The sequence below is a fragment of the Moschus berezovskii genome, chromosome 19 (assembly GCF_049115385.1).
Source record: "Moschus berezovskii isolate FMDL1 chromosome 19, NW_MosBer_1.0, whole genome shotgun sequence".
NCBI lineage: Eukaryota > Metazoa > Chordata > Mammalia > Artiodactyla > Moschidae > Moschus > Moschus berezovskii.
Window position 1 is genome coordinate 61883395 of NC_142478.1, and position 19786 is coordinate 61903180.

Genomic DNA, 19786 nt, shown 5'->3' on the forward strand with positions numbered 1-19786 from the left:
AAGAATTTTTGGTCATAGCCTGTTTTAATCAGTCTGTGTATTTAGGTGTCCTGCTGAAAGCAGTGGGAAATATGGAAGTCACCTATATGAATAATGAGTTCATAGTTTTCTCTTGAAAGTCTCTGGGTAGAAGAAAATAGAGTTTGGAAAAATATTCACTGGAACAATAATTCAGATTTTTATGATTACTGAATATGTGTTTTGTGAAAAGATTCACCAGTTTATAATAGCACTAACACAGCAAAGTTAATCCATATATTATAGTTTTAGTCTACATAGGTGGCTTTACAGATAGTTGTGATGTTTCACATGAAAAGATGTTTGGCAGATGAACTTAATTTAACAAGAGTTTTCTGGAATCCAGTCTTTAGGCCTTAGAAGGTTGAATATTTCTTGAATAACTGTGGTTCAATTTTGCTGTTAATATATTGTTCTTAAAATTATTTTGCCTTGGAAATGATGTAAATGTGAAATTACAGAATTTAAATTATAAATGATGTACAGTAGATGAATGCTTTTGAAAGTTTGGTTTGTTGGCGATCTTGGGGTTTTAATTGGGGTCACATTATGAGCATAAAAAAATGAATCAATCTGCATATTTCTATATTTCTCTTTAAGAAGTGCTGAAGATCACTTAAAGGTTCATGAAATGAATGAGTTGGGTGTAGAATCTATTTTCTTCTGAAATAAATTTATTTCACCATTTTTATATTTGTAATGCTCATCTATCTTTAAGTTTATAATGTGGCAGAAATATATACTACATTAATAAAATAAATATAATTTAAGTTTAATTTTTCATGTTTAAATATTTCATTTTCCTTGATTATATATTTTAAAAATTCAATATAAATTAAAAACCAGTACAGTTATATATGCTAAGCCACTTCAGTCGTGTCCGACTCTGTGTGATCCCCATAGACGGAAGCCCACCAGGCTACCCTGTCCCTGGGATTCTCCAGGCAAGAACACTGGAGTGGGTTGCCATTTCCTTCTCCAGTGTGTGAAAGTGAAAAGTGAAAGTGAAGTCGCTCAGTCGTGTCCGACCCCTAGCGACCCCACAGACGGCAGCCCACCAGGCTCCTCCATCCATGGGATTTTCTAGGCAAGAGTACTGGAGTGGCTTGCCATTGCCTTCTCCGACAGTTATATATAGGAAAAGAATAATTTAAATTGCGTCTCTTATTATTAATATTCTATCTTCTTCCAGAATATTTTGAGTTTAACTAAAATGATATATGAAATTGACTATTATGCTTTAAGTATCCAATGATACTTTCATTCTAACTTAAAAGAACTATGATGTAAATTCTTGAGGTATACATTTGTTTCGATCATTTAAAAATTATCTATCCAGCTCATTTGTGTTCCTTTTATAATTGAGAAAGTCTTTAAAGTTATCCTTTGTGGGCTTTTTGATTTCTGAAAATAGTGAAGAAAATTAAAATTACCATGGAATTCTAAATGTAGTCAGTTCTTTGGTAAAGCCAGCATTAGAATATTTAACTGCTAGTCTTAACTGCTTTGCAAAATGTTGGTAAATACTCTACTGAATTTTGTCTTGGGTTATTTAGAGAAGAAATTTGATACTAGAGAGTCTTTAACAACTTCATTATTTTCTCAGAAGTGTGGTGTTAATGTCATAAAAAAATTCTGGTGTGTTAAGTATGAAACTGTTTTCTGGAGACTGAATTTCTGGAAAATGCCAAAAAGTACACAGAGTACCAAACTGTGAATTCCAGAGTTAGGATAAAGGCATGTTGGATATAAAAAGCATGTTTTTGTTATAAATGTTGGCTAGTTGACATGATTATAATTGTTGGCATTGCAGGAGTTGTCTTCAAGTGCCTGATATTTTGAACAGAGTAAAAACTGATCTTGACTTGGTTGTATTTCAGTTCAGTTCAGTCCAATCGCTCAGCTATGTCAACTCTTTGCGACCCCATGGACTGTAGCCTACCACGCTCATCCGTCCATGGGATTTTCCAGGCAAGAGTACTGGAGTGCGTTGCCATTTCCTTTTCCAGAGGATCTTCCTGACCCAGGGATCGAACCCGGGTCTCCTACATTGTGGCTTTAGTGTCTGAGCCACCAGGGAAGTAATATTTAGTGGATAGTAATTGCCCAGTGTACTGAATAATAGATTTAAAGAGACTTTTTTTTAGCTTATAGAATAGATTCAGGTTAAGATCAAGGGCACTATGAAGGAAAGTTAGAAAAAAAAGTAGAATCCTATTTTTTATTCTGTGTTTTAGCTTTTTTAAAAAAGTGTTATTTGAGGTAAATTTGATCACCATATGCCACTGGATTAAAATAAAATTATGTACCTCCTAAAATGACCCAGCAAAGGTTTAATTGGAAAAAGGCTAATTAGATAGTTATTTTAGCAAATCTCTTTATATTTCTTATACTTGGAGGAGGAGGAAAGTATGGAATTCATTTCAACAATATTTGTTGAGTGCTCAGTACTGTCCTGTGTGCTGGGGATGACCTGGTTATTGCCTTCCATACATACATAATTTGTTGTTCATTTTCCCAGAATTTAACTCATGAAAATTTGAGTTTAGATCATTTTATTTTGATATAATTCTCAGGAACTCGTGAGGTTCTAGTGAGTTTTCTTTATTCTTGCTTTTTGTTTGTTCAATCTTCATGTATTATGAACATGGGCCAGATATCGTGCTAGATATTTGGCATTCACTGATAAGTTGGACAACTCACTTCTTACTCTCTCAGATTTATTCTTTGTGGGACAGTTAGATAAGTACTCAGTACAGTGTGATAAATGCTGTGATATGGGTAGTACTTCTGCTCTGTTCATGCTTTTTTCCTCCTCGAAGTGTCCTGTTCCTCTTGTGACATTTGTTTCTTCAGTTAAAAATGTTTAAGCAGTGCTTTTGTAAGATTCCATTACCTTGAGATGATAGAAAGATAAGCTAGATATGAAGTTTTTTTTCCCTGTGGGAGCAGGGTGGTAAAACTTGACTGATGTTATGTTTGAAACTCAAGAGATGTGTAGTTAGGATTCAGGACAGCTAGATTTGCAGTTAAAAAGTTGCTTAGTTATGTATCTTCTCTTACATCCCCAAATTGTCTTTCTGTGTTGCTTACTTAATAACAAAAGACAATGGTTATAAAAACTCAAACTTCTCTCACTGGGTTCCTGCTTCTTTCCTACAGGTCGTTATATTTTTATCTAGATAGATGAGTGCCCAAGCAGCTTCTTAGACTTGTTCATTATGTTGCAGTGTCTTTTTGGATTGTGACAACCTTCAGAGGGTAAGAGAAGACATTTCAAGCCAATTGAATGAGTGTCTTCAATGAATATTCTGTAAAGCTAAAGTTTAAGACTTCCCAAGTTACTAGGTTTGTTAAAAATGTCAGAATATTAAAACTTTCTTCATGTGGAAGACAAATGGGATTTTGCTGAAAGTTTCCTATCCTTATTATCAACTTTGCTGTCATATATTATTTATGACATGTTTTTATGTATTCCACATACTGTATCTCCTTGCTAGTTAGATACACCTTTGTTGGGGATTTTTCAGTGTGAAATCAGGCATAGAAAGAGCATGTTAGTCTTTGCTACTGTTACTGTCTCTCAAGCTACCAGCTGTAATTCTCTTAACATTCAATGAGATGTTTGTTGAGTATGGAATGCAAGAGGATGGATTAATGGCTGTGTGCTTCTTACATTGACCAGTTTAAAAAAAAAATGTTTTAGAAAGTTGATTTGGGACATGTGACTTGCAGGGGCTGGAAGAAGAGAAGATAATCTAGTGAAAGTGGTTAACCAAGGATAAGGCACAGTAGAGAAATTTTGGTCATAGCTGGAATTTCAGCTTGGCTGTTGAGAAGAACTGACTCATTGGATAAGACCTGATGCTGGGAAAGATTGAGGGCAGGAAGAGAAGGGGACAACAGAGGGTAAGATGGTTGGATGGCATCACCAACTTGATGGACATGAGTTTGAGCAAGCTTCAGGAGTTGGTGATGGACAGGGAAGCCTGGCATGCTACAGGCCATAGGGTCGCAAAGAATGATGCACCTGAACTGAACTGATTGAGAAGGGAGTGATAAGGAAAAGAGGAAGGAATAAGATTGGAAAGGTAGTTCAAATAATAGGGGATCTTGGATAGTGGGTTAAGGCAGTTAGCACCATTCAGTAGACATTAGCAGGATCTCTTCAGAATCCAGAGCAGTTAGAAGGATTAATCTGGACTGCAATGTGTTACATAAGTTGGAGCAAGGAAGTTGGTGGTAAGGAGAATATTAGGAGTCTGTTCCATCATTCTTGGTGAAATCCGAGAGCCGTTAAATAGCATTTTTGTGTATTTTAGCTGGCTTTTTCATTTCTTAATATTGAATTTATGTGTGTTTTAATTTGTTGATTTGTTCCTCTCTCCTAAATACTGCGTTAAGCATTGTGGATCTAAAAGTGAGATACGATCTCAGCACTTTTTAGGTTTTTGTATTTAAACAGGCCAGGAGAAGTTGAATTGAGGTTGAGTTAACTGCAGATATTCAGGGCTTGCAGAATATGTGGTAGAAGAGGTGACTGGATAGGGGAGGGTAGTTGAGGCTGGAAAGATAGATAGGAATCAGATTGTGCAAGGCTTCCTTGGCTTTATCTCTTAGTGGGCAAAGCCACTGAAAGTTATACGGAATGCAAGATGACAGATTTCTCTAAGACTGCTGAGAAAAAGCCTGTAAATATGATTTTGTCATTTCTGAAAGAACAGTATTAGGGAATGTTCACTTAAAGGAAGTATTGATTTTCATAGACAACATCATTTGTGGGTGAAAGAGAACAAAGATTGTATTATACTATTGAGCATAGCTAAAGCAAAAATAAAATACTTTAAACCACCCCCTGCCCCTGAAACGTTTTTATTCGAACACTTAAAAAATTAATCTATTATTCAATTTGTACATATATAATGGTAGCCTTTGAAATTTTTATGTAGATTTTGATAATTTGTAAAATTAAGAGTGCCCCAGAAATATTAGGATACACTATTTGATAGTTTTATGAGGCTAGATTGGTGGGTATACGTTTTTAAATAAGGCAGCCTAAATATAGTTGGTCAGTCCAATAAAGGCAGCAAAAATTATTATGTATGAGGATATCTTTTGGTGATAAAGTAGTGCAGAGCTAAGCTAACCAGATACACTTTGGGGTCACTTTATAGAAATCACAATGAGTTAGATTAAAAGTTGTGTGTGTTTTTTTTTTCTCCAAAGGTTTTGGTTATAATATGGACTGGGCTGTCGTATTTACCTTTTGCACAAATTGAATAAAGTGATTTTGAGCTAACCATTTTTGCTTATTCCTATTTAAGTTGTTTGATAGAAAACCAAGAGAAAGAAACAGTTTCTGGAAACCATGTTTTCCTTAGATATTGTGGGTGCCTGAATCGGGGGGAATTTTAGTGTTACTTATATTTCATCCAGATTTGGGATGAATATAAATATTGAAAATTTGGGATTAATTCAGTTTTTAGTTAATATTTTGAAAATATTTGATCCAGCTTCACACCTTTGAAATAGATATTGCAAAGCTTTTTTTCCTTTTCCTTTCGTTTTTTCTTTTTTTGATCATTTGACAGTCTAAGAGAAGATAGACGATTTCTTTGTAAGTAATTCCAGTTTCATTAAATGGCTCTTGACTCTCAGAACTGAGTTATTACATAACAAGATGAGTCAGATGGGAAAGAAACAGCTTAGTATTTTGCTGTTGTGTTGTTACCATGACTGCAACATACTGACAGGAGGATATTATATTATGTAGTTGTTATTTAACCTGATTTGTTGATTAGGGGAAATAAAAAATCAGAACTTTGTATCTAGTAGAGTTGTTCACATCACTAAGGAATCCTACACATTTTACTCTGTGATGTAAAGATACCTCAGGTTTTGTTTTTGTTTTCCCTTGAGGGGTGTTGAGGCAGGGCAGAGGGTAGCAGATGGAATCTATACAGGATGGAGGTAATGCTTTATTTCCTAGATATAAACTTTAAATTCTGGGCTAATGAGTTTTTCTTGGCTTTTTCTACCTTGTAACTAAATTTAGTCTTCACCAGTATCCTTTGAAATAAAGGATCTTTTGTTTGGTAGTGATCATTATGTGCAAGTAAATCAGAAGCATCAAATTTAGGAATTTGGAAGAACAGTCGCAAAATGTTAGGGGAAAAAAACCTGTCCTCCAGGAGACACTTGCAAATAATTTTAGTGTTTATTTTTTGTTCTAAAATATTTGCCCTCCCATGCTTGTTTTTACCTTTGATTAGGAAGCAGAGGTTGTTTTTATATAGCTGGGAGGTCTCCCCCTCCTCCTCTTCTTTTGCTGTCCATCTCTCAGTCCATTGGTCCCTGTATCCTTGTGAAGGGGAATTAATTGGTGGGAAGAAAACCTACTTGGTTTATTGAAAAGTAAGATTTAAACTATAAAAGTTCATCAGGCCACACAAATGATGGGAACAGTAGGCTTTGTGCTTCATTTACAACATGCTTTTTCTTCCAGTATTGGATTTGTTTTTGATGCTGGTATTGAGACTATAATTGACGGTGGTAGTTGCTTTTTTCTTTTTAGGATAGCCATCACTGATTGCCATAGCAACATCTCAGAAGACAGTCTATTTGATCTAATGGCAGCATGTCAAGGAGTTGCCTTGAGCATTACTCTTGACTTTCTGAGATTGTACTGGGATTTTTAGTTTCAAAAGGAAGGTGATAATGTATGTTGTAATTCTCTCAGTGTCCTTTCTGCAGTAGTTCCGTTGTCTATAAGAACTATGTATTTTTAGGAATCACTTGAGTTTCCTGATATTATCGAAAGCCTTTTTTTAAAGTATAATTTGACCATTAGGGCAGAGCATATTTTGTTTTGTTTTCTGTACATGTGTTTTGCTTAGGCTGGTTAAAGTTGTGTGCATGTGAGTGTGTGTGTGTGTTTGTTTTGGCTATATGTGCTACAGGAAATGAAGTTTGAATACCATGTTAAATTGGAAAACTAGGTTTTATTCAACATGCTCCATATGTACTATATTTATGGAATAATTTTAACTATCTGTAATTGTTTGGCTTAAAAAGTCTCTTTCTAGTAGAAAAACCAAGTTATAAGAAATAGCATCATAGTATACTCTGCTGAAAAGACCAGAAAATTGTGGGGTCAGATTCTCTGGTTCTTAGAAGTTTTGATGGTTTCCCATAAGAAAATGTATTCTTCTTGAGTTATATTTGTTTGAAGTAATAATAGTATCAATTTTAATAATTTATAAAAATTAATATCATTATTAAACAATTAGCAGCTTAATCTCATGGGTTTCTAAGAGGAAGTTATTTGCAAACTTTAAAATTTAATTACAGAGGTATAATATGATTAGTAGATTTGGCTTCCTCAGGGAAAGTGGTACATATATACTTAATAAGCATTTTAAAAGGCTGTTTTTCATTATTTTAACTTATTTCAGTAATTATTTATTGAGCTACTGTTGTCCTGTTTTCATGTTGTTTTATAAGAATATGTCACAGTATTCTTAGGAAATGCTACCTAACACAGTCATGTATAACGAAGTTTTAAAATTGAATGTAATCAAAGGTTAAAATATGATACATGTAAGATTAAAATATGATACAGTAGTAATTGGGAAGGAAACTTTTTAATAGGGATGTAGTGATTAGCAGTTTGGGACCTGTGATGAGTAGCTACTTTTTTTGACCGCACCTCGGGGCTTAAAGGATCCTAGTTTTCCCACCTGGAATTAAACCCTACTCCCCACCCTCCACCCCGCCCTGGCAGTAAGGCTTAAAGGATCCTAGTTTTCCCACCTGGAATTAAACCCTACTCCCCACCCTCCACCCCGCCCTGGCAGTAAGTGTCCCAGCCACTGGACTGTCAAGGAATTCCTGCTACTTTTGTTTTTAAAAAGGTTAAACTAAGAAAAATTTTGGAACTTTCTAGATTTATTTTTGTACTGTATTTCTTCTGTCACTTACCTTTCATGTATGCCATAAAAATTATTCCTAACTCCAAAATTTGGCTGTCTTAACATATAAATAGAACAGTTTTGGAGTATGCCTTTCAGTAGAGAGGACCCTGTGTGACTGATATGTACAGGAATGTATTCAAGAAAAACATTTCCCCCCCCCCCTGAGTTTATACACCTTTTTGAATCGGTTAGCCACCTTAAAAGGTACATTTTTATCAGTAAAACTGTTTTCAACAATAAAGTATCAGATTACTTACTTTGACTCTAGAGTTGCATTATTTGGCATGGCAGCCACTTCACGTGTGACTGTTTAAATTAATCAATATTAAATAAAATGAAAAACTCAGATCCTGTGTCACATGACACATTACAGGTGCTTAGTTGTCCTACATGGCCACCCTGTTGGATAGTGGAGACCTTTTCATCACTATGGAAGATTTGATTAGCAGTTCTGGTATGGGGGAAAACCAGCAATGGTTGAAAAGGGCAGAAATACCACCTTGAGGAGGCACTAAAGTGTTCTTACAGAAGACCATTGAGCAGGAATGTGGTAGAAAGTTTTTCCTCATTTGACTGGGAGCTTAATAAGGGTGTCCTGAAGATCTCCTTACGTCCTCCCTTGGCCTGTCCTCTTTTCTTCTATCCTTCTCTTTCCTCCCTTCCTTTTTGAAATGGTGGTGAACTTATTTACTATGCAGGGAATTCGTTTTCTTGATGATTTTCCTAGGCTCTTCAAGTTGACAGCTTCAGGTGGTAAACCTAACAGTGCTTTTCAGTATCTACTTTTCACATGATTTATCTTGATCTCCTGATGAGCTTTCATTTATAAATGCCTCTCCATTTGCATTAGCTTTAGTTAGAGGTTTCTTTCTTTATGATCTTGCCAGTTTACATTTTTCCTAAACCCAGGCATGATTTATGGAGGCTTATTTTTGTGCATTTCTGCTTGTGGGCAAATATAAATGTGGTAGATACAATTGTGCCAGTTTTGGATTTTAGAGTCCTCGGTGGTGGATTTTTTGTTGTCCCTTTGTGAACAGAATATTAGGTGCTGTACAGAATGTACATATTTTCCCTGAAAGACCTGTGGTTACACTTTAGGGCTATACTATCCTGTCTAACTCAGTGAAGCTAAGCTATGCCATGTGGGGCCACCCAAGACGGACGGGTCATGGTGGAGAGGTCTGACAGAATGTGGTCCACTGGAGAAGGGAATGGCAAACCACTTCAGTACCCTTGCCTTGAGAACCCCATGAACAGTATCAAAAGGCAAAATGATAGGATACTGAATGAGGAATTCCCCAGGTCGGTAGGTGCCCACTATGCTACTGGAGATCAGTGGAGAAATAACTCCAGAAAGAATGAAGGGACGGAGCCAAAGCAAAACAAATACCCAGTTGTGGATGTGACTGATGCTAGAAGCAAGGTCCGATGCTGAAAAGAGCAATATTGTATAGGAACCTGGAATGTTAGGTCCATGAATCAAGGCAAATTGGAAGTGGTCAAACAGGAGATGGCAAGAGTGAACATAGACATTCTAGGAATCAGTGAATTAAAGTGGACTGGAATGGGTGAATTTAACTCAGAGGACCATTATATCTACTACTGTGGGCAGGAATCCCTTAGAAGAAATGGAGTAGCCATCATGTTCAACAAAAGAGTCCGAAATGCAGTACTTAGATGCAATCTTAAAAACAACAGAATGATTTCTGTTCGTTTCCAAGGCAAACCATTCAATATTACAGTAATCCAAGTCTATGCCCCAACCATTAATGCTGAAGAAGCCGAAGTTGAATGGTTCTATGAAGACCTACAAGACCTTTTAGAACTAACACCCAAAAAAGATGTCCTTTTCATTATAGGGGACTGGAATGCAAAAGTAGGAAGTCAAGAAACACCTGGAGTAACAGGCAGATTTGGCCTTGGAGCACGAAATGAAGCAGGGCAAAGGCTAATAGAGTTTTGCCAAGAGAACGCACTGGTCATAGCAAACACCCTCTTCCAACAACACAAGAGAAGACTCTACACATGGACATCACCAGATGGTCAATACCGAAATCAGAATGATTAAAATTCTTTGCAGCCAAAGATGGAGAAGCTGTATACAGTTAGCGAAAACAAGACCAGGAGCTGACTGTGGCTCAGATCATGAACTCCTTATTGCCAAATTCAGACTTAATTTGAAGAAAGTAGGAAAACCACTAGACCATTCAGATATGACCTAAATCAAATCCCTTATGATTATACAGTGGAAGTAAGAAATAGATTTAAGGGTCTAGATCTGATAGAGTGCCTGATGAACTCTGGACGGAGGTTCGTGACATTGTACAGGAGACAGGGACCAAGACCATCCCCATGGAAAAGAAATGCAAAAGAGCGAAATGGCTGTCTGAGGAGGCCTTACAAATAGCTGTGAAAAGAAGAGAAGCGAAAAGTAAAGGAGGAAAGGAAAGATATAAGCATCTGAATGCAGGGTTCCAAAGAATAGCAAGGAGAGATAAGAAAGCCTTCCTCAGCGATCAATGCAAAGAAATAGAGGAAAACAACAGAATAGGAAGAACAAGAGATCTTTTCAAGAAAACTAGAGATATCAAGCGAACATTTCATGCAAAGATGGGCTCGATAAAGGACAGAAATGGTATGGACCTAACAGAAACAGAAGATATTAAGAAGAGGTGGCAAGAATACACAGAAGAACTGTACAAAAAAGATCTTCACGACGAAGATAATCACGATGGCGTGATCACTCACCTGGAACCAGACATCTTGGAATGTGAAGTCAAGTGGGCCTTGGAGAGCATCACGACAAACAATGCTAGTGGAGGTGATGGAATTCCAATTGAGCTATTTCACATCCTGAAAGATGATGCTGTGAAAGTGCTGCACTCAATATGCCAGCAAATTTGGAAAACTCAGCAGTGGCCACAGGACTGGAAAAGGTCAGTCTTCATTCCAATCCCAAAGAAAGGCAATGCCAAAGAATGCTCAAACTACCGCACAGTTGCACTCATCTCACACGCTAGTAAAGTCATGCTCAAAATTCTCCAAGCTAGGCTTCAGCAATATGTGAATCGTGAACTTCCAGATGTTCAAGCATGTTTTAGAAAAGGAAGAGGCACCAGAGATCAAATTGCCAACATCCGCTGCATCATGGAGAAAGCAAGAGAGTTCCAGAAAAACATCTATTTCTGCTTCATTGACTATGCCAAAGCCTTTGACTGTGTGGATCACAAGAAACTGTGGAACATTCTGAAAGAGATGGGAATCCCAGACCACCTGACCTGCCTCTTGAGAAACCTGTATGCAGGTCAGGAAGCAACAGTGAGAACTGGACATGGAACAACAGACTGGTTCCAAATAGGAAGAGGAGTACGTCAAGGTTGTATATTGTCACCCTGCTTATTTAACTTATATGCAGAGTACATCATGAGGAACGCTGGGCTGGAAGAAGCACAGGCTGGAATCAAGATTGCTGGGAGAAATATCAATAACCTCAGATATGCAGATGACACCACCCTTATGGCAGAAAGTGAAGAGGAACTCAAAGGCCTCTTGATGAAAGTGAAAGAGGAGAGTGAAAAGGTTGGCTTGAAGCTCAACATTCAGAAAACGAAGATCATGGCATCCGGTCCCATCACTTCATGGGAAATAGATGGGGAAACAGTGTCAGCCTTTATTTTTTTGGGCTCAAAATCACTGCGGATGCTGATTGCAGCCATGAAATTAAAAGACGCTTACTCCTTGGAAGGAAAGTTATGACCAGCCTAGATAACATATTAAAAAGCAGAGACATTACTTTGCCAACCAAGGTCCATCTAGTCAAGGCTATGGTTTTTCCCGTGGTCATGTATGGATGTGAGAGTTGGACTGTGAAGAAAGCTAATCGCCGAAGAATTGATGCTTTTGAACTGTGGTGCTGGAGAAGACTCTTGAGAGTCCCTTGGACTGCAAGGAGATCCAACCAGTCCATTCTAGAGGAGATCAATCCTGGGTGTTCATTGGAAGGACTGATGCTAAAGCTGAAACTCCAATACTTTGGCCACCTCATGTGACGAGTTGACTCACTGGAAAAGACTCTGATGCTGGGAGCGATTGGGGGTAGGAGGAGACGGGGACGACAGAGAATGAGGTAGCTGGATAACATCACCGACTCGATGGACATGAGTTTGAGTGAACTCCGGGAGTTGGTGATGGACAGGGTGGCCTGGCGTGCTGTGGTTCATGGGGTCGCTAAGAGTCGGACACGATTGAGCGACTGAACTGAACTGAACTGATACTGTTATAGAAATGGTATGTGAGTGTATATTGGTAACCTTCTAAGATTGATCTGGGGATGTTTATTATATTTTGGAGAAATGGTAGAAAGAAATTTAAGGAGCTGTGATATGTGCTTAGTTGCTCTATGTGGCAACCCTGTTGGCCGCCTTATTTCAGCTTATTGCATAAAATAAGGCAGTTCATTCAATATGCATTTATTAAATGCCCTCAGAGGTTTGGGAGAAGTAAGGATGTTCTTCATACCGTGTGCTTTGTGATTTTTCTGATTTTCTTGAGAATGTAAATGGGGCAGTATTTCAAAGCAGTCCCCTTTCCTTCTGTGTAGCTGAAGATCCACATGTGCAGTCTCACTTTCTCTCTGTCCTGAAATGATTTTGCTGAAGATTCTGATCCTTTGAGTGTCTTTTAGAGAATGTCTGTATCCTTTGGGGTGATTGGAATTCATTTCGAGGTGCCTCTGCTAACTCATCATACTTATAAGCCTTATTCTTTAGTCTGAGCCTGCCTGCCCTCCCTCCCAAGCTGCTGTACCTCATGTAGCATGTAAGCTGAAATGGAAAGGAAAAGCAGTTGAATTTTTCTTCACACAGATTGGCTTAGTGTAGTTTGTGGCCGTTGACTGCCCAAAACATTAGAGAAATTTAGGGGGAAAATAGTTAACTTTCTTAGAGTTTTTAGAATTGTTTTAACTTTCCTAGTGTTTTTTTAGAAGAGTATTTCAGGAGGAACCATCATTTTGGTTATTCCATGGTAAAGTGTTATTAGCATTAAGAGCCCAGATTATAGTAGAACCACTTGAAAATCTTCAGGGCTTACCACAGTTAGAGGACTCTGTATCATTTGAAGAAGTATCATCTTGGTTTTATTTTGGCTTTGGGACCATGTAAGTAGGTCTGGAACAAACCCCACTGTGGTAGGAGGTTGGCCCTAATAGTTATCTGACTACTCGCTCAGCAGTTCATAGGAAGCAATGAGGAATATTAAGACAAATACTTAGGAAGGAAAGCATGGTAGAGGATAGTTGGATTTACATACTCCAGTTATGTAAACTGAGTAAAGAGCAGTGTCTTTTTTTTTTTTCTCCTTTGAGTCACAGAGTTTGAAAAAAAGTGTGAGATGGTCGTGGTTGTAACTAGACAAGGCATCAGAAGTGTGCTGAGGTCAATAATGTGGCACAGTTTTAGTAGTAGTTTTTTTTTTTTTTAAAGCAAAACCATAAAGTTCAAGAGGAATAAACTCTAACTTGTGTGATTTTTCTGGGGACAGTTTAAAAATATTTCCTCAGTGTGGCCTTAGGGTTCTGGTTTAGTCCAAAATGGAAGTTATTAAATGATGTTGAACATAGTGGTTTATCTCCTTGGTTTGTAATTTATCCTCAGGAATCAGAAACTTCAAAGTCTTGTCCGCTCCGTATCCTTGCAGTATTTAAAGTCTGCTGGTAATAGGTACCTAAAGTGTTGGCAATTTAAAAAAACCATTAGATTCTCAGCACTCTACTCAATCATTGATGAATCTTGCATAGATTTAAAAGTCAGGACATATATATACAAAATTGCTGATTTGGATGCATAAAATACACATCGTGACTCTTGTGGAGGGAGAGGGGTTTAACATTTCCATCTTTTATATCATGGCTTTGACCAGATAATGCCATTTCTTCTTCTTTTTTTTTTTCTGATGCTTTATCCTTCATGCATAGTATGCAAATTAGTTTTGCTTCCATTTCCCTATGAATAGAATATTTAAATCTTTAATTAGAGTTATTACTGAAACGACAGTCCATGGGGTCGCTAAGGGTCAGACACGACTGAGCGACTTCACTTTCACTTTTCACTTTCACACATTAGAGAAGGAAATGGCAACCCACTCCAGTGTTCTTGCCTGGAGAATCCCAGGGATGGGGGAGCCTGGTGGGCTTCCGTCTATGGGGTCACACAGAGTCGGACACGACTGAAGTGACTTAGCAGCAGCAGCAGGAGTTAATATGACTAGTATTTGAAGAAAATTCTTTAGTTTAAGGAGTGATAGTGAACTGATCTTCAGAAACTGACCTGTGAGTTTTTATTTTTGAATGTTTTTAACTCAGATTTAAACAGATTATTTCAGTCAATTGCAGTTGTCATCCTTCTTGATGTTGTTTAAGTTGTCTTATTTTCAGTCAGTAAAAACCTGTGCAAGATGGCTTCTGGGTCCTTTTTGTTACTGGGTTATTGTAGGTGGCCACATGCTGTTGGAAGTGAGGGCTGTCCCTTTCAACTCTGACAGTGTCTTAGTGTCACCATGAGAGGAGACAGTAAAGAACTGGTGTTTGTGAATGAGTGCCAACTGTGATCACCACCATTAACGCACACTGCTCCTTTTTCTTGGCAATTACATTATTCCTATTCTTTCACCTTAGTCCTTTCATATATTCCAAAAGGGATCGTGTCTTGTCTGCTGCCAATTTGTCTTGGACCCTGACTGGATTAGTTTATGAAAGTAAGGTAGCAAGCTGGGATCCACACACACAAGATGAGGGAAGTTTGGGATTAAGAGCAGTGGCCAGGTATAGGAAATAACAGTGGGTTAAAACAGAGAAGGGGTGGACCAAAGGAATATATACATAGTGGAAAGTAAGATGGAAAGAAATGGGTTGTAACTAGGAGAGCATTTAGTGGGGAATGAAGCAGGGTTCTATGTTAAAAGTCATGGCAAAGTCAGACTCTAAGACACATACTTGAGACAAGGTGTTTGGCTAAATGTTTTCATTTGGGACTCAGAACATCCATCTACACTGAAAAAGAGGTCTACCAGGAGAGCTGGTTTGAGCCATCTGCAACACTGAAAAAGAGGTCTACCAGGAGAGCTGGTTTGAGCCGTCTGCAGCGTGGCTTCTGAGACAGCAGTCTTTCCTCCTCAGGAAAGCCCTTTCAGGTTCTTATCGCAGATGATAGCAGAGTGTAGCAATTCACTTTACATCTGGCTGCTCATGACTCTTGAGCAGCTGGTCCAAATCACTAGAGTTTTATGCTAAGTTAGTTTCTGGTAAGTTCTCTTCTCTGTCAAAGTAGACAGATTTCAAGATTGTGGTCCATAAAATCTTAATCTGTTTGTATGCAGACACTTCATGTTGGGTTGACTTTGGGAAACAGCTTACTAGATTACTGTGATACAGTTCACACTGACATTTGAGAGAGGTACATCTTGAAGCCTTCTTCAAAAAAAATCCCACTTTAAAAAAAAATACCATTATGACGTAGAATTTTCCTCCATAAAATATAATTTTTGCCCTGCCTGGTCCACTCACCAAAAATACTCCTGCTGATGGCTTTTTCTTATTTCTAACTGAGCATATAGGTCACTGGTTCACTTCCTAAATCTGAATGGTCACAGTGACTTTCCTCTCTTGTATTTTTGGCTAACACTAGTCATTCCTTGGACCTCTTCACATCTACCACCAGCTCTAGCAACTGGCTAGTTTTTATTTTTGTGTCCATTTCTGGTTAAAACAAAAAAGCAACTTTTAAAACAATAGCTTCAAGAAAGTTACTGTATTTCTGGCAACAAGTAGAAAGAGATAAACAATAGCAAAAAAATAAGCAATCGGCTAGTGAAGCTTGTTTGCAAGTAAAATGACTGCTCCCTTTCACCAGTCTCACTGTGCTAGCAGTTCGCATTCTGGCTTTGCAAAATGCAGTTTACTACATTACAGTGGCCCTTCCTTTGCCTCTTGACTAGTTGAAACGAAAAACTTTAAATCTGTCAGTGCCAAGGAATTTCTGTATATTCTTCCTTTCATATGTGGGTTTTCTTTGAAGAAATTCAAAGCAATTCATTTGTAAATTAACACTAACTTTAGCAATAATTGAATTGCAGGGATTTATGATTGTAATCACGTTAAAGTTCTTACAAGAGACCTGGAGGAATTAAACCACATGCATTTCTGTATCTGACTTTCTCGTCAGTTTTCTGGTATTTCCCTCTAAAACTTCATGAAGATAACATTTTAGATGTTACCTTTGTCCTGAGGTGGGGATAAATGTAGTATTAAATAGATGTAATATATCATTGAATCTGTACCACAAGCGAGTTTCTGTGAAGCAAATCTCATTTTACTGTTAAATTCCATTTCAAAATGATAGCCATCAACTCACAAAGTGTCAGAGCTTTAAGAACTATTTATTTTGTGTATCACTTATAACATTTATAACCAGAACTTAGTTGTAAGACAGAATCTTACATGGAATCCTTACGTGATTTTACCTTGATGTCTAAAGGAGATCAATCCTGGGTTTTCATTGGAAGGACTGATGCTAAAGCTGAAACTGCAATACTTTGGCCACCTCATGCGACGAGTTGACTCACTGGAAAAGACTCTGATGCTGGGAAAGGTTGGGGGCGGGAGGAGACGGGGACGACCGAGAATGAGATGGCTGGATGGCATCACCGACTCGATGGACATGAGTTTGAGTGAACTCCGGGAGTTGGTGATGGACAGGGAGGCCTGGCGTGCTGTGATTCATGGGGTCGCGGAGAGTTGGACACGATTGAGCGACTGAACTGAACTGAACTGAAAACCAGATCATACATAAAGTAATACAACTGAGTTGCCTGCTTGAAGGTGGTGTGAAGACATTTGTCCTGAGACCTGTGAGGCACTTTCACAGGACCTGAGAGTTCAGAGGAATGTGTTTTGAAAGCTGTTAATTTTAGTGCATACTCACTCCCATCCCCTAAACATACATACAACTTGGCAGATGAGGAAACTCAGACTACAGGTTCTACATAGATTACTGTGGAAAGCAATCATGAATCAGATCTGAAAAGTTTTAGCAAAGTTCATTGCTCTGGTTTCCAGGTATGTTTAGCATTGGGTCCTGAACAGCAGTGCTTTTATAAACCTTTGTAATTTCTTTCTTCTGTCCTTCTTTTGCCAGATGTTTTTACATTTTTGAGACTCTTGTGTTTACTGCCATGCCTTTTGTGAGAAGGAATTTAAATTTTCCTAAAGCATTAAAATTGTCTTTTAAGGAAGGCTTGAGCCTATGGGGTGGTTAAGGGTTGGTGGTTGTTAGGGGAGATTAAGAGGTTCCTTGGGCGTCACAGCTTCACGCAGTTTATTTGTTTTAAATTTATTTTTATTGAAGTGTAGTTGAATTACAGTGTTGTGTTTCTGCTGTACAGCAGAGCAACTCAGTTATATATACATTCTTTTTCATATTCTTTTCCAGTATGGTTTATCACAGGATATTGAATATAGTTCCCTGTGCTGTACAGTAGGACCTTGTTTATCAATCCTGTATATACTAGTTTGCATCTGCTAATCCCAAACTCTTAGTCCATCCCTCTCCCACACCTCACTCCATTGGCAACTAACAGTCTATTTTCTGTGTCCTGATTCTGTTTCTATTACATCGTTAGGTTCCATTTGTGTCACACCTAAGTGATGTCATACAGTATTTGTCTCTTTCTAGCTTCACTTAGTATAATAATCTCTAGTGGCGTCCAGGTTGCTGCAGATGGCATTATTTCATTCTTTCTTATGGCTGAATAGTAGTCCATGGTGGCTCCGTGGTAACACATCTGCCAATGCAGGAGAAGCAGGTTTGATCCCTGGGTCAGGAAGATCCTCTGGAGAAGGAAAGGGCAACCCATTCTAATATTCTTGCCTGGGAAATCCCATGGACAGAGGAGTCTGGTGGTCTATAGGCCTTGGGGTCACAAAGAGTTAGATGCAACTGAGTGCACACACATGATGCTGAGGAGTGGGATTGCTGGATCCTATGGTAATTCTCTTTTTAGTTTTCCGAGGAACCTCCATACTGTTTTCAATAGGGGCTGCACCAGTTTACATCTCCACCAACAGTATAGGAGGGTTTCCTTTTCTTCTCACCCTCTCTAGCATTTGTTTTTTGTAGATTTTTAAATTATGGTCATTTTGGCCAGCGTGAGGTGATACTTCATTGTAGTTTTGATTAGCATTTCTCTAATGATTAGCAGTGTTGAGCATCTTTTCATGGGCCTGTTGGCCATCTGTATCTCTTCTTTGGAGATATGTCTACTTAGGTCTTCTGTCCTCCTTTTTGATGAGGTTATTTTTGTTGTTGTTGCTCAGTTGTATGAGCTGTTTGTATTGTACATTTTGAAAGTTAAGCTGTTGCCATTGTTTGCAAGTATTTTCTCCCATTCTGTTGTTTGTCTTTCATTTTGTTTATGGTTTCCTTTGTTGTGAAAAAGGTTGTAAATTTGATTACCCATTTGTTTTTTTTTTGTTTTTATTTCTGTTGCCTTGGAAGACTAATGTTAAGAAAACATTGGTGTGATTTATGTCAGAGAACGTTTTGCCTCTGTTCTCTTCTAGGAGTTTTATAGTGTCAGGTCTTATGTTGAGGTCTTTAAGCCATTTTGAGAATTTTTGTGTATGGTGAGTGTGTTCTCACCTCGTTGATTTACATGTGGATGTAGAACTCCATTTGCTGAAGAGACTCTTTCCCATTATGTATTCCTGCCTCTTTTGTTAAAGAATAATTGACTGTGTGGGTTTATTTCTGGGCTCTCTATTCTGTCCCATCGATCTGTGTGTCTGTTTTTGTGCAAATATCATGATGTTTTGATTCTCACAGCTTTATAGTACTGTCTGAAGCCTGAGATGGTTATGCCTCCTGCTTTTTTTTTTTTTTTTTCAGGATTACTTTGACAATTCTGGGTCTTTTATGGTTCCATGTGAATTTTAGGGTTATTTCTTTTAGTTCTTTGTAAAAGGTCATGGGTAATTTGATACTGAGTGCAGTAAATCTGTAGACTGCTTTGGGTGGTATGGCCGTTTTGACAATATTAATTCTTACAGTCCAAGAGCATGGGATATCTTTCCATATCTTTGAATCACTTCAGTTTCCTTGGGCTTCCCAGGTGGCACTAGTGGTAAAGAATCTACATGCCAGTGCAGAATATGTGAGAGATGCAGGTTCAGCCCCTGGGTCAGGAAGATCCCCTGGAGGAGGAAATGGCACCCATCTCAGTATTCTTGCTGGGAGAATCTCATGGACGGAGGAGCCTGGCGGGCTGCAGTCCATGGGGTTGCAAAGAGTTGGACACAACTGAGTGAGCACACCCCCTCAGTCCTTAACTAATGTTTTATAGTTTTCAGTGTATGAGTATTCTGCCTCCTTGATGAGGTTTATTTCCTAAATATTTTATTTTGGAGGCTGTTATTTTAAAAGGTACTTTTTTTTTTTTTTTAAACATTCCCTTTCTGATATTTCATTGCTGGTGTGAAGAAATGCAGCCAATTTCTGTATATTAATCTTGCGTCCTGCTACTCTGTTGAATTTATCATCAGTTTAGTAGTTTTTGTATGGAGTCTTTAGGGTGTTCTATATATCATATTGTATCATCTGCATGTAATGACAGTTTTACAAAACTCTTTCCTTTTAATCTGGATACCTTTTGTTCTTTTTCTTATCTGATTACTGTGGCTAGGGTTTACAATACTATGTTGAAGAGACGTAATGAGAGTGGGCATCCTTGTCTTGTTCCAG

The 19786-nt window shown here is 38.1% G+C and overlaps 1 protein-coding gene across 2 annotated transcripts in view; it reads left to right on the forward strand.

The window, feature by feature from the left end:
• The window catches only part of MED13L (mediator complex subunit 13L), a 289899-nt gene that overhangs the window by 47769 nt on the left and 222344 nt on the right, over nucleotides 1–19786 (forward strand). The gene's annotated exons all lie outside the window — the stretch shown is intronic.